The sequence below is a fragment of the Dromiciops gliroides genome, chromosome 4 (genome assembly GCF_019393635.1).
Source record: "Dromiciops gliroides isolate mDroGli1 chromosome 4, mDroGli1.pri, whole genome shotgun sequence".
In the NCBI taxonomy this organism is placed as follows: domain Eukaryota; kingdom Metazoa; phylum Chordata; class Mammalia; order Microbiotheria; family Microbiotheriidae; genus Dromiciops; species Dromiciops gliroides.
The window spans coordinates 330950325-330963900 of NC_057864.1; the positions used below are offsets into that span (position 1 = coordinate 330950325).

Genomic DNA, 13576 nt, shown 5'->3' on the forward strand with positions numbered 1-13576 from the left:
AATTTTAGGCAATTGTAGATGACTGCATTAATGTCTGCTTGTATTCCTATCTTAACACATAGGAATTTGATAGTAGAAGTGTCTTCAAGTATTGATGTTTGTACTTGTTAAATGTAGTTTATGAATTACCTGTCAAATATGTACATTAGACTATTGCAATCATTGTGTCGGGCATGGTTTTCAAATAGAGTTGTTCATATGCTTGCTAGTAAACATGAAAGAACATTAAATTAAAAATATTTATAAAAACATATATCATATTTCCCATCTTTGATTTTCTCTACCCCCTCATGGATTTATATGCTTACTGTTCTTGCCATCAAATGACAACCATTATTTACATTGTCGAAGTCAATTTCTGAGGCAACATATTTTGAAGGAATAGTGTACAGCTGCTATCTGGGTGGTTGTCAAGCCTGTTGGCAGTTGAAATATAATTCCCTCTTTCTGTCAGGGACAAGGCAAAGTTGTGGGCATCTCCCTTTGCTGCTGGAAAATCCACATTTTAAAATGCACATTCCTCCCAAATCTCACTGCCTGTTTTGTGAAGGGAATCATTGAGTTAATTGGGAGCCAAGGGCATATTTTTAATGTATTCAGGAGCCACATTTAATTTTCACTTAGCTTGGCTCCAACAGATTGACATCTTATTCTAATAATAGATCATGGTATTATGGTTTTAGAATTGGAAGATATGTAAGAGGTCATTGAGTACAACACTCATTTTGTAAATGAAGGGAAAAAAAGCAGAGAGATTCTAAGTAATTTACCTACTGTCACATAACTAATAATTCCTGAAAAAGATTTTGAACCCAGCTCTTGATTTCTCTAGGGCCAATACCCTACACTTTTTACCATGGGGCATATCATTTTGGTCACTTAGTCAAGGACCTTAAAGACCTTTGCTAAGCCCTAAAAAAGAAATAAAATAGTAATGTTGAGAAGTGATAGAATAATTTAATTTTGCAGATGTGATGAAATCTAACAGCATGGTGTGTCTTTTAAGAAATAGAAAAAAAACCTTTTTAAATAGAAAAGGGTATGTATGGTATAATTTTAATGAAATAACAGGCCCTGCCATTCAATTGAAATGGGGTAAACTTTTTTTTTGGGGGGGGCAGGGCTATGGGGGTTAAGTGACTTGCCCAAGGTCACACAGCTAGTAAGTGTCAAGTGTCTGAGGCCAGATTTGAACCCAGGTACTCCTGAATCCAGTGCCGGTGCTTTATCCACTGTGCCACCTAGCTGCCCAAAATGGGGTAAACTTTAACTGAAGGAAATTTATTTCATTCCAACTTTACTGGAAAGCATGTGATACACTGGATTGGAAGTCTGGACATTAGTATCTAAGTTTTAGTTCAGCCATTACCTAGTTATATCACTTTGGCAAGTAATTTTTCCTCTCTGGGTTTCAGTCTCTATGGCTGAAATTTGAGGGATTTAGAAGAGATTGTCTTGTTGTTCGCTTTCTTCTACATATATGCATGTTCATACATATGCGCACACACACACACATACACACACACACACATATATATATATATATATATATATATATATATTTATATATATTTATATATTTATATATAATATGTGTGTGTATGATTTAAGGAAAAGGAGAGAGAGTAGACCTTAAGTCAGAAAAGACTTGTTAGCTAATAGAGGAATTCAACCAAAGCTCGTAATGTTTTAAAGCCAATAATGAAGTCAGTTTAATTAGATAAATATTTATTGACTAGCCACAGCATACAGGGCAGAATTCTAACACATAGGATAACTCTCTTAAAATAGCAAACTGAGAGTATAATGGTTAGATGCAAAAGTCCTCACTTGCAAAATACATTTTGCATTTTTAAGTCAATATCATGTAATTCATGAACAGTAAACAAAATATTTCTTTTTTTTTTTTAATATGGAATGCTTCACAAATTTGCATGTCATCCTTGCACAGGGGCCATGCTAATCTTCTCTGTGTGGTTCCAATTTTAGTATATGTGCTGCCAAAGTGATCACAACAAAATGTTTCTTAAAATCATAAATAAGAATGAAATTATTAAACTGATCTAACCTTTTGCAGACCTTCCTGCCACTTTTAAAAACAAGGTCACATAAAACACCATACTATATTATAGCAGGAGGAGCATTGGCTCTGCAATTGGAGGATCTGTGTACAAATCTTGCTTCTGATGTTTAGTATTTCCTGAATGACCTTCGGCAAAACACTTCCCCACTTTCAGGCTCAGTACCCTTATCCACAAAATGAGATGGACTTCATGATTTTTGAGGTGCCCTCCAGCTCTAGATTGGTGATCCTACTTATTTTGTCTATTTCCACTTCTGTTACAGCTTAAACCCAACATATTAATTAAATATTGAGGTCTAATGTTTGCATTTTAAAAAATTGCTCCTCATTTCCATTTATTAATCAATATTTATGTGGTGCTTTTAAAGTTTGCAAAGTACTTTACATATATTAGCTCCTCAGATCTCACAACAACTCTGTAAGATATCAACATGCTTATCCTCATCCTCATTCTCATCATATCATCATTTCAATATGAACAATATTGAAAAATAATATAATTAAATTTGTTTTTCACCTTATTTATAATTAAGTAAATTACATTCATTCCATAAAATGCCACAGCACACAACTTGTTCACTGAACGTGTCTCCAACAGGATTATTTGTATATTCACTTTTCCTCTTGGATTGTCACAGTTCTGATGATTTTTGTTCTTACAAATATACTACATACTTGGACATTGCAAAATAAAATAAAATAAATGTCACATATATGTGATCTCCTCAAACATTTGCCTCATTGGTAAACTTGGTTTGAATCATACATTTATGAAACCATTCAACTGACAATGGCTATTATAATTGCCACAGTACTCCTCAAAATCATAATAAGGTTGAATAAATTCAATCCCAATTCAATGAGACATAGAATAATATACATGTTGAATAATTCTCAAAGCTCCTTCAAGCTCTAAAATTCTCCATTTTTTAGTATTGCTTCCTAGCATTTACTTCTCTGGTGGTTTCAAATCTCCATTATATCACGTCATCTATGTATTTACACCTAATTCAACTTATCAGCATACTGTGTTATATGTTGTTGTTTCTTGGACTGGAGTATGAAGAGAAAAATAACATTGATAATGTAAATTATTATTTTCCCCAAGTCATCCCAATGATTTTTGTGTGTTTTTTAATCATGAGTAATGTCAGCTTATAGGAATTTGAAGTAAAATATATCATGTCAATGTAATCATATTTCCTTTTTTTGACATGACTAATATACTTGCTGATCAATTAAATAATTTAAATAAAACTTACAATGATTTTTAGTAAAGGCATTCCAAGACCTTTTCATATCATTTATATAAAAATATTTGGAGGTATAAGGAATAGATGAAGGTATAGTTTGATATTTTAATAACCAGACTCCAATGATATCAGTGTAAATGGATATCTGTAATGAATTAGTTTTGGTGCTTTTCTTTCACTATCATTTAACATTTTATTAATATCTCAGGATATTGCAGAGATGCTTGATAGAGATTCATAACCATTCTGAGATGTTTGGCATGAAGATCAACATATATTAAAAAAAAGTGGATGAAAAATGCTTGTTGTATGGATTCCATGTCCCTGAAACAAATGTTCACCTTTTGTTACAATATGCTTCTTTTTTATGTATATGAATACTGTAATAAAATAATTCCTAAAGAACTGAAAGTTAGTAATACTCAGGGGATAATAAAAAGGCAATGACTGCTCACTTTGACACAATAAAAACAAAATTATAGAGATAAATCAGCATAAAACATGTTCCACAAAATTAATTAGTTAAAAATAGTTCTTGCTAATGTGAAAAATATGAACATGTTGGGGGCAGCTAGATGGCGCAGTGGTTAAAGCACCGGCCCTGGATTCAGGAGTACCTGAGTTCAAATCTGGCCTCAGACACTTGACACTTACTAGCTGTGTGACCATGGGCAAGTCACTTAACCCCCATTGCCTAAAAAAAAAAAAAATATGAACATGTTTATATACAAAGAAAAGTAGAAAAAGTAGATTATATATGAAACTAGCAATCTCCAATATAGTGTGTTTTTGTTATAAAATGCATGTTAATTATAAAACTATCCCTCTTTTTAGTGTTTCTCTCTGTATCTACTTCTGTTCTCTTCTATATATATTAAATAATTTTCTTTGATGTGCATCCTTTTTCCATCACAATTACTAGATACTTTCTCCTTCCTTCCCAATAACCATACCCTGACCAAAAGAAAATTCTCACTTGTAACAAGTTATGATGACAAATCAAAAATAAATCAACACATCAGCCATGTGGAAATGTATATCTCATTCCATATTTTAACTCCATCATCTCTCTGTCAAGAAGTGAAAGCATGCTTCATGTTTGGTCTTCTGGTGTCCTGGTTGGTCATTGAATTGATCAGAATTTTTAAGTTTTTGCAGTACAGACACATGTCTGTATACACATTGTAAGGGTCTAAAATTCTAGCTGTGATGTTTAAAATCTAATGAGTGGTCGCCTTAAATTAGAAGCTTTAATAATAGTTTAGACCTTAAGTGTTTATTAAAGTGCATCAGAAGTTAGCGAAGAGAGAGAGGAAAAAAACTATCTCTAAGAGAGCCTAGCATCTGCCCTCCTGCCAAGCCCAAGTCAGGAACCGAAAAGGCTCACTCCTCCCAGAAGCCTCCTGTGAATCAAGAAAAAGGGCCATCCACACAGCTCCAAGCTAATTGGTTGGTAGCACTGATTGACAGGACCCACAGGGCAGCAAACATCACTTCCTGATGCTGATCTGACCTTTGAAACCCCAGAAAGGGTCACTTCCAGACACTAAAGTCACATGGTTTCTTTTCAGGCCACAGCTCATTATGTCCCTTCCAGCAGGGGGTGTCTTTCCAATTCTCACAACATACATAACACCTATACATATACACATACACACATATAAAATTCATTCAAATATGCATACATATAATGTATATATGAACATATAGATACATACATATATATACCCACTCAAAGTGTATGTATGTTTATATATATGTGTATATATATGTGTGTATATATATGTATATGTATATATATACACACACACATATATACTTAGTAATTTTACAAAGTATTCTGCTTCAGTTAATTTCATTCTGCCTTAGGTCATACAAGTAAATCCTGCCAGGTTTATCTGAATCTGTCTCTTTTATCATTTCTTATAGTGTAACAATATTCAATCACACTCAAATACCATAATTTGTTCAGCCATTCCCTAAGTGATAGATACATAGTTAACAATTCTTTGCTACAATAATAAGTATTACTATAAGGGGCAGCTAGGTGGTGCAGTGGATAAAGCACCGGCCCTGGATTCAGGAAGACCTGAGTTCAAACCAGACCTCAGACACTTGACACTTGCTAGCTGTGTGAACCTGGGCAAGTCACTTAACCCTCATTGCCCTGCCCCCTCTCCCCCCCAAAATCTATTTGTTTGTTTTTCTTTTTTCAGGTTTTTCCTTTTTAGTCTGATTCTTCTTTTACAGGATGCCTATTGTAGAAATATGTTTAATGTGATTGTACATATATAACCTATATCAGATTGCTTGCTTTCTTGGGGAGAGTGGAGGGATGATAGGGAGGGAGAAAAATTTGAAACTAGAAGTCTTATAAAAAGAAATGTTGAAAAGTATTTCTACATATAACTGGAAAATAATAAAATACTTTTATGGAAAAAAGAATTAAAATAGATTCTGAAAAGAAAAAAAGAATTATATGAAGAAAAGTGTATTTTTGCCAATCTCTAGTGAAAAATAAAATTTTTGGCCATTTCAGTATCATAATTCCCATATTTCCCATGGGTTCAGTGTATCAGCATTTGTGTTTTGTTTTTTGTTTTTTCTTTTTACTTTTGTGCCTTTTAATGGAAATTTATCCCACAAAACTTGAGGATTAGCTCTATTTCAAAGTTGTTGTGGTTGTTTATCCTATGTGATCTTTTGATAAAAAATTGTTTTCCTGGTTTATTCATTTCACTATTTGTACAATTAAATAAGTCTTCCAAGACTGCAATGATTGCATTTATCTTACTCCACCCCATCTCTCCCAATTCATTGAAATGTTATAACAGTATTTAAAGGAATAATAACTACTAAGAAGGGAGGAGTTAATTCCCAATAATAAAGATATAAGGTAGGCCAAAAGTCATGAAGGAGTCTGATGTTTTAATAAATTTTCAGAAATTATTTTCCTTTATTTCCTATACATACTTATTTCCCATATATACTATATATGATGCTATGGTTGTATAAATTAAAAACAAAACATAAAGGATATATTAAATATTGAAATCCCTTTGTGACCCTGTGACTTTTGGCCCACCCAGTATTAGTAAATATCTCACAATAGAGATCTTTTATTCATAACCTAAGTAAAAGCTCTCAGTTTTATAACATATAATATAAAAACTGAAGGATTTTATGCATATGTGCTAACATCTATTTATTTGTTGTATCAACAATTTAACTTTCCTTAAGTTAAAAAACAAAGCTATATATGGAACAACTAGCACACATTCTTTTGAAATATTGTATGAATGGGAAATATGGGGGTTAGGTTCCTGAAATCACTAAAAACTGTAATCTTTCAATTGAGATTGGTAAGAATATATTTCTATATATGATGTTCTATGTAGATCCACACACAAATTAAAATGCTTGACCATGACTATAACTAAAAAAAAATTACAAATATTTATATAATGTCACAAATTGTCCTCTTCCTACTTATATAAGTTGCTACTTATCTTTTAAATCAATAATAGAACTTAATACACCCTTTTTTTCAGGCCCACACTTTTTTCTTCTCTATATCTATCTCTGACTCTGTCTCTCTGTGTCTGTGTCGGTGTCTGTCTGTCTATCTGTCTGTCTCTCTCTCTCTCTCTCTCTGAAATTTCTGGATGGCTCTATGGTGGTAAACAGATGAATTAGCAAGACCCCAGATAGTTGTCTGAATAGCATTGTCTTAAGCACTGAAACATTTTACCCATTAAGAATTTCATCATTCAGCCCCTTACCTGACAGGGCTGACCTTGTTGTCAGTAGGCCTCCTCATTAATAACATCTCAGCATTTTTGAGTTTCCTCTCAGCATCCCAGCTGGATGCTCCAATCTACTCTGTCTTAACTGAAGTCCCCATGGTGTTAATCAGTACTGTCTAGAAGACTACAGGGACTCTAGTTGATCAAATGCCTTTCTGGACAGCAAAAGTGAGTTATTCATCATATTTTTAAAAAAGTAGTATATGGATATATTTTCATTGAATATAAAGATAAAGTTTATGTGTGTATAACTTTCCTTTAAATGTTTCTTATATATGCATAACTTTCCAGTTTTATATTATATTTGTATAGAAAATGCACATTATATATACATAGATATGTATATGTATGTGTGTATACATACACCTGTGTGTGTATAAAACCATCAACCTAATTTTTATAAATAGATCCTAACTTCAAACTTTCAACAATCTGACCCCTAGAGGGAAATGTACAGGGTGAAATAAAAGGCAAATAACAATTGTAACAACAGAAAAAGAACAGGATGTATAAATAGGATACCTGAGTCCAAACCACACTTTGACATTTAATAGCTATACTGCATGAGCTCGGTCCCTTTAACTTCTTTGGTTTCTGAACCCAAAGGCAAGTGGGAACTACAAGTGGTTCACCTATATGACCTAAGAAAATAATTCTATTTATATCAAGTTGCTGGCTCTAACCTTTGAAAGAGAGTGGTATAACCTTTAAGATTAAGACATGGTGTCTGTAGAGAAGAGGATTAAGTGACCAGGTAGTGGGACTTTCTAGACCCAACCCTTCTGAATAGAAGATAGGAATATTCCCCAAAACACTATCTTAGAAATCTGGATTTCTATTAAGAAAGAAGATTTTTCTGGGGGCATGACCTGAGGTTGCTATTCTTCTTCCTCTTTCCCACTGCCCTATAACGCATTGAACGGAAGGGAAATTGATAAAATCTCACTGATATATGGGTGATGGATTTTTTCTGTATAAATAGAAGCTGAGAAACAACTTTTGAGTCTATCACCCTTTAAGATGATCTGACAGCAAGCGGGTTGGATATTATTTGTTACCTTTGTTCTAGATCTACACCTTGTGATATCCGATCTCTGCACTAAACTGGCATGACAAACAAGGGAGAAAAGGAATCAGGGAAAGAGTTCTATGGTTGAGTATAAGTTGGACTGGGCCTGTTCAAAAAGAGTGGAAGTTTTTAAATTATTTATTTAGAATGGAAATTTTTTTCAGTCTGGTGAGGCCTATGAGTCTGTTCTTTTGGTTTTGGATGGATTATACAAATCATTTAGATATGAAATTTCCAGAGTCCTGACTCATCTCTTCACATAGGCAATCATTAGCTCACAAAGGGTTTCATAACAAAACAAAATACAAAAGTGCCTAAAAGTTCTGTGATGGGACAAATTTCTGACAATTCTTATGACCTAAAGTCTGCTATCAATGCAAGAAAGATTTTAATATTTACTCAGGGCTTTTTGTATTTCAGACATTATATATTACCATGTCACAGCTGTAAGGTGTTTCAGCAGGCACTCACTACTGGAGGCTAGACTGGGTCTCACTACAGGTATAACATTTTCATTTAAACACCTTAATTTTTATTTCAGAGACAATTCCATTTTGTAAATCTGTCTTATATTTAACTTAGAACCTAATTTCTAAATTCTAATTAAAATTAAATATTTTAGTTTTGCTTAATACAGCACAAGGGTTACAGGGAAGTACCAATCCCCACAGTCAATTATAACAGAGTTGACAAATTTTCAGGCTCACCAACAGTGCATGTTTATGGTGGGTAATCTTTCATTCTGAAAAATGAATCCAGCTGTGCTGCCTCAAAGGACTGATGGTATACAGTCTGTTAAATAGCCTGCAATTTAACTGAAATCTTATTACAATGTTCAGATTAATGGGATCACCACAACCATGTTAACCATGGCAAATTTCTGGATAAATTTATTTGGAAACATACTATGTGCACTAGCATGAATATTTTTCCATATTATGAGGTTATGATTTTCCAGATGGAAATTTAATTAAAGGAAACCATAACAAGGATTTCTAGGGGAGTTGTTTCCTTTTTAGTAAAAGTAACTGTGTTTAAGAGAGGCACAGGCGTTCCATGTGAGGTCCCTCAATCAAATTAAAAAGTAGTAACTTTGAAAAAAGATGTTTGTGTCAAATCTCACAAATGCAATTTGTAAACCTAATCAAAATACAATATGAAAATGAAATAAAATCAACTAGCATTAGACATATACTTTATAAAATCAAGGATTTACTTTCTTCATTCAGTAAACATTTATCAAACACTTACTATATGCCAGCCACTGTGCTAAGCCTTAGCTATATAAAAAGAGGCAAAACAAAGTCCACACCCCCAAAGAGCTTAGAGTCTAACATATATGTATGTATGTATATATTATGTGTGTACACACATAAGCTATATAAAGGATGAATAGGAAAGAATTACAGAGAGAAGGTGCTAGAATTAAGTGGTATTGGAGAAGGCTTCCTTTAGAAGGTGGAATTTCATTTGGCACTTAAAGAAAGCCAGAGAAGTCAATAGGTATACTTGAGGAGCAAGAGCATTCCAGTCATGGAAGTAAGGCAGAGAATTCCTAGAGCCAAGAGATAGAGTGTCTTATTTGGGGAACTGCCTAATGGTCACTGTCATTTGGTTTAAGAGTATAAGTCAATGAGTAAAGTATAAGAAGACTGGTAAGGTAGGGGGAGGTTAGGTTAACTGGCTTTGAATGCCAAATAGAGCATTTTGTATTTGATCATGGAGGCAGTAGAAAACCACTGTTTTTTTATTGATCATTAGGGTCAGATATTCAGACCTATACTTTAGGATAATCACTTTACTGGCTGAAGGGAGGATGGATTATAATGGACAGTAACTTGAGGCAAGTAGACTAACCAGCAAGTTATTGTAATAATCAAGGCATAAGGAAACGAGAGTCTGCATTAAAGTGGTGATAGTGTCAGAGCAGAGAAGGGATTCTATTTGAGAGGTGTTGCAAAAGTGAAATTGATGAGGCAGCCACGTGGTGCAGTGGATAAAGCACTGGCCCTGAATTCAGGAGGAACTGAGTTCAAATCTGGCCTCAGACACTTGACACTTACTAGCTGTGTGAACCTGGGCAAGTCACTTAACTCTCATTGCCCTGGGGGGGAAAAAAAAACACGTTGATAAATCTTAGCAACATAATGGATAGAGGGAGATGAGAGATGGGAAAGAATCCAGGATGATTCTTAGCTTGGAAACTTGAAGGATTGGGAGGATGGTATTGCCCTCTATAGTTATAAGGAAGGTAAGTGTGCTGGGGGGGGAGGGGGAGGGTGAGACAGTGTTTACAGGAAAAAGGTAAAGTTATGTTTTGAACATTTAGTTTAAGATATGTAGTATACATCCAGGTTGAGATGACTGAAAGGCAGATAAACATGTGATATTGGAGGACAACAGAGAAATCAGGGTATGAAAGGTAAATCTGAGAATAATCAGCATGGAAATTAAATCCATGGGAGCTGATTAGAAAACTAAGTTAGGTAGCTTTTAGAGAGATGAGTTGATCATCTATTTGATAGAATATCAATCATTTGAAGATAATAAAATTAATTAGCCAAGGTGGTAGAGGAAAGGCAGTAACTTGCCTGAGCTTTCCCCCAAACCTCTCCAAATACCTTTAAATAATTCCTTAGGACTATTGCTGGAGCAGTAGAACCCACAAAAATGGGGTGAAATAATTTTCCAGCCAAAGACAACTTAGACGCTTGGCAGAAAATGTCTGTTGTGCCAGCAGGAGAGTGGAGCACAGTACAGTTTATGTCATACCAGCACAGACTAATCCCCAACACAGGCACAGCCCCGATACAAGCAAACTAGGAGCAGGCCTTGGGAGCATCTGGATTAGCTGCAGCAATAACTGCTTCTGGAACTCAGTCAACATATTTTAAGGGGGTTGAACAATTAGCCAGAATGATCTCATAGGGATCTGTTTGCCAGTACTGGGTCAGGACCATGTTGTTTTGCTCATACTCAGATCCAGTTCACAATCCTCGGTGGTGGTCCCAGGCTGGAGAGGAGCACAAATCCACAAGATCTTGGAGCCACAGTGGAGTTGGAGTGTAGAAATGCAGGCTTGTGGTTGCTTACAGACCATAAGCACAGGAAAGGAAAGTAGTAATCATACCTGTCCTTAAATCATACAACCTGGGAAGAACTAAAAACATACAAATTCCTAGAAATATTGCTAAAAAAGTCAGCACAAACTCCCTGAAGTTTGGGACAGTACACCCTCCAACCTGGAAGCATTACCTCATTTTAACAAAGAAGTAAAAGTCAAGAAATAGCCTGGGAAAATGAGCAAACAGAAAAAAAAAATGCTGACCCTAGAAAGTTTCCATGGTGACAAGGAAAATTAAAAAACCACCCTCAGATCAAGATAACAAAGTCAAAGCTCCTACATCCAAAGCATCAAAGAAAAATATGAATTGGTCTCGGGTCATAGGAGTGCTGAAAAAGGACATTGAAAATAAAGTAACAGAGGGAGAGGAAAAATGGAAAGAGAAATAAGAGTAATGCAAGAAAATCATGAAAAAAGTCAACAGCTTGGAAAAGGAGACACAAAAAAATGCTGAAGGAAATAAAAGCAGACTAGGTCAAATGGTAAAAAATGGTACAAAGTTAGCATTGAGCAAATGGAAGCTAATGACTTTATGAGAAATTGAGAAACTATAAAGCAAAACCAAAAGAATGAAAAACTAGAAGGTAATATGAAATATCACATTGGAAAAACAACTGGAAATAGATCCAGGAGAGATAAATTAAAGATTTTGGACTACTTGAAAGCCATGATCGAAAAAAAAAAAAGCCTAGACATCATCTTCCAAGAAATTGTCAGGGAAAATTGCCCTGATAATCTAGAACCAGAACATAAAATATAAATTGAAGGAATCATTAATCACCTCCTGAAAAAGATCCTAAAATGAAAATTCCCATGAAGAGTACAGCCAAATTCCAGAGCTCTCAGTTAAAGAAGAAAATACTGCAGTCAGAAAGAAACAATTCAAGTACTGTGAAACCACAGTCAGGATAACACAAGATTTATTAACTTCTCATTAAAGGATTGGAGGGTGTGGGATATGATTCTAGAGGGTAAAGTAACTGGTATTACAACCATGAATCACATACCCAGAAAAACTGATAATAATGTTTCAGGGGAAAAATGGGAATTCAATGAAAGAGATGACTGTCAGGCATGCTTGATGAAAAGACCTGAGCTGAATGGAAAATTTAACTTTCAAATACAAGACTCTAGAAAAGCATAAAAGGTAAATAGGAAAAAGAAATCATTAGGGATATTAAAAGGTTAAACTGTTTACATTACTTCATGGGAAGATGATACTTGTAACTCATAAGAATTTCCTATTATTAGGGAAGGTGAATGGGGTATATTTAGAAAGAGGGCACAGGTGTGGTTTGATTATGAAGGGATAGTACCTTTAAAAAAAATAAAGAGGTGAGATAGGAATGCACTGGGAGAAAGGGAAAGGGAAAGTTGGAATGTGGTAAACCATCTCACATAACAGAAGCAAGAAGAAGTTTTTCCAGTGGGCAGGAAGTTGGGGAAGGTGCTGGGGAGTGAATGAACCTTACTCTCATCAGAATTGGCTCAAAGAAGAAATAACATACACACTCAATTGAGTGTAGTAATGTATCTTATCCTATAGGAAAGTAGGAGGGGGAGGAGATAAGGGGCAGGGGGAGATAATAGAAGGGAGGGCAGATTGAGGGAGGGGGCAGTCAGAAGCAAAACACCTTTGGAGAGGGAAATAGTGAAAGGAAATAGACAATAGAGTAAATGACATGCCGAGGGAGTAGGATGGAGGCAAATTCAGTTAGCAATACTAACTGTGAAAACATTTTGAAGCAAGCTTGTTTGCTAAAGGCCTAATTTACTTGAGTAAATTAAGTCTTAAGGATATTTTGATAATTTTTTTTTCTGAGGGGGCAGCAATCAACCTTAAGTGACTTGTCCAGGGTCACACAACTGGTAAGTGTCTGAGGCTGAATTTTGAACTCTGGTCTTCCTGCCTTCAGAGCAGGTTCTCTATCCACTAAGCCACTTAATTTCCACTACTTTTAAGGAAAAACTAGACCAGCCAAAATGGCAGATATTGTCTCTAACATAGGCAAAGACCATGAGTCAAAACCATTTTACAAGTGCCCATTTACAGTCACTGATTTTGGGAGTTGTATCTCTCCACTTCTGGCACTGATTTCTTTCTCCAGGTTCGTTATTCTGTAAAACTAAGCATTAAGGGTCAGCAGCTTGAGTAACTCCACCACTGCCTCCTCCTCCTCCTCCTTCGGCTCCTGCTTCTGCCACTGCTGCTTCTACCCCCCCCCATTCCCTTGGATAAGA

At 35.0% G+C, this 13576-nt stretch overlaps 1 non-coding gene across 1 annotated transcript; it reads right to left on the minus strand.

Moving 5' to 3' along the window:
- Positions 1-1906: 1906 nt before the first annotated feature.
- Positions 1907-2013, minus strand: LOC122726919. The gene has a single exon (XR_006352910.1). It is a non-coding gene; the product is annotated as a U6 spliceosomal RNA (small nuclear RNA).
- Positions 2014-13576: the final 11563 nt, after the last annotated feature.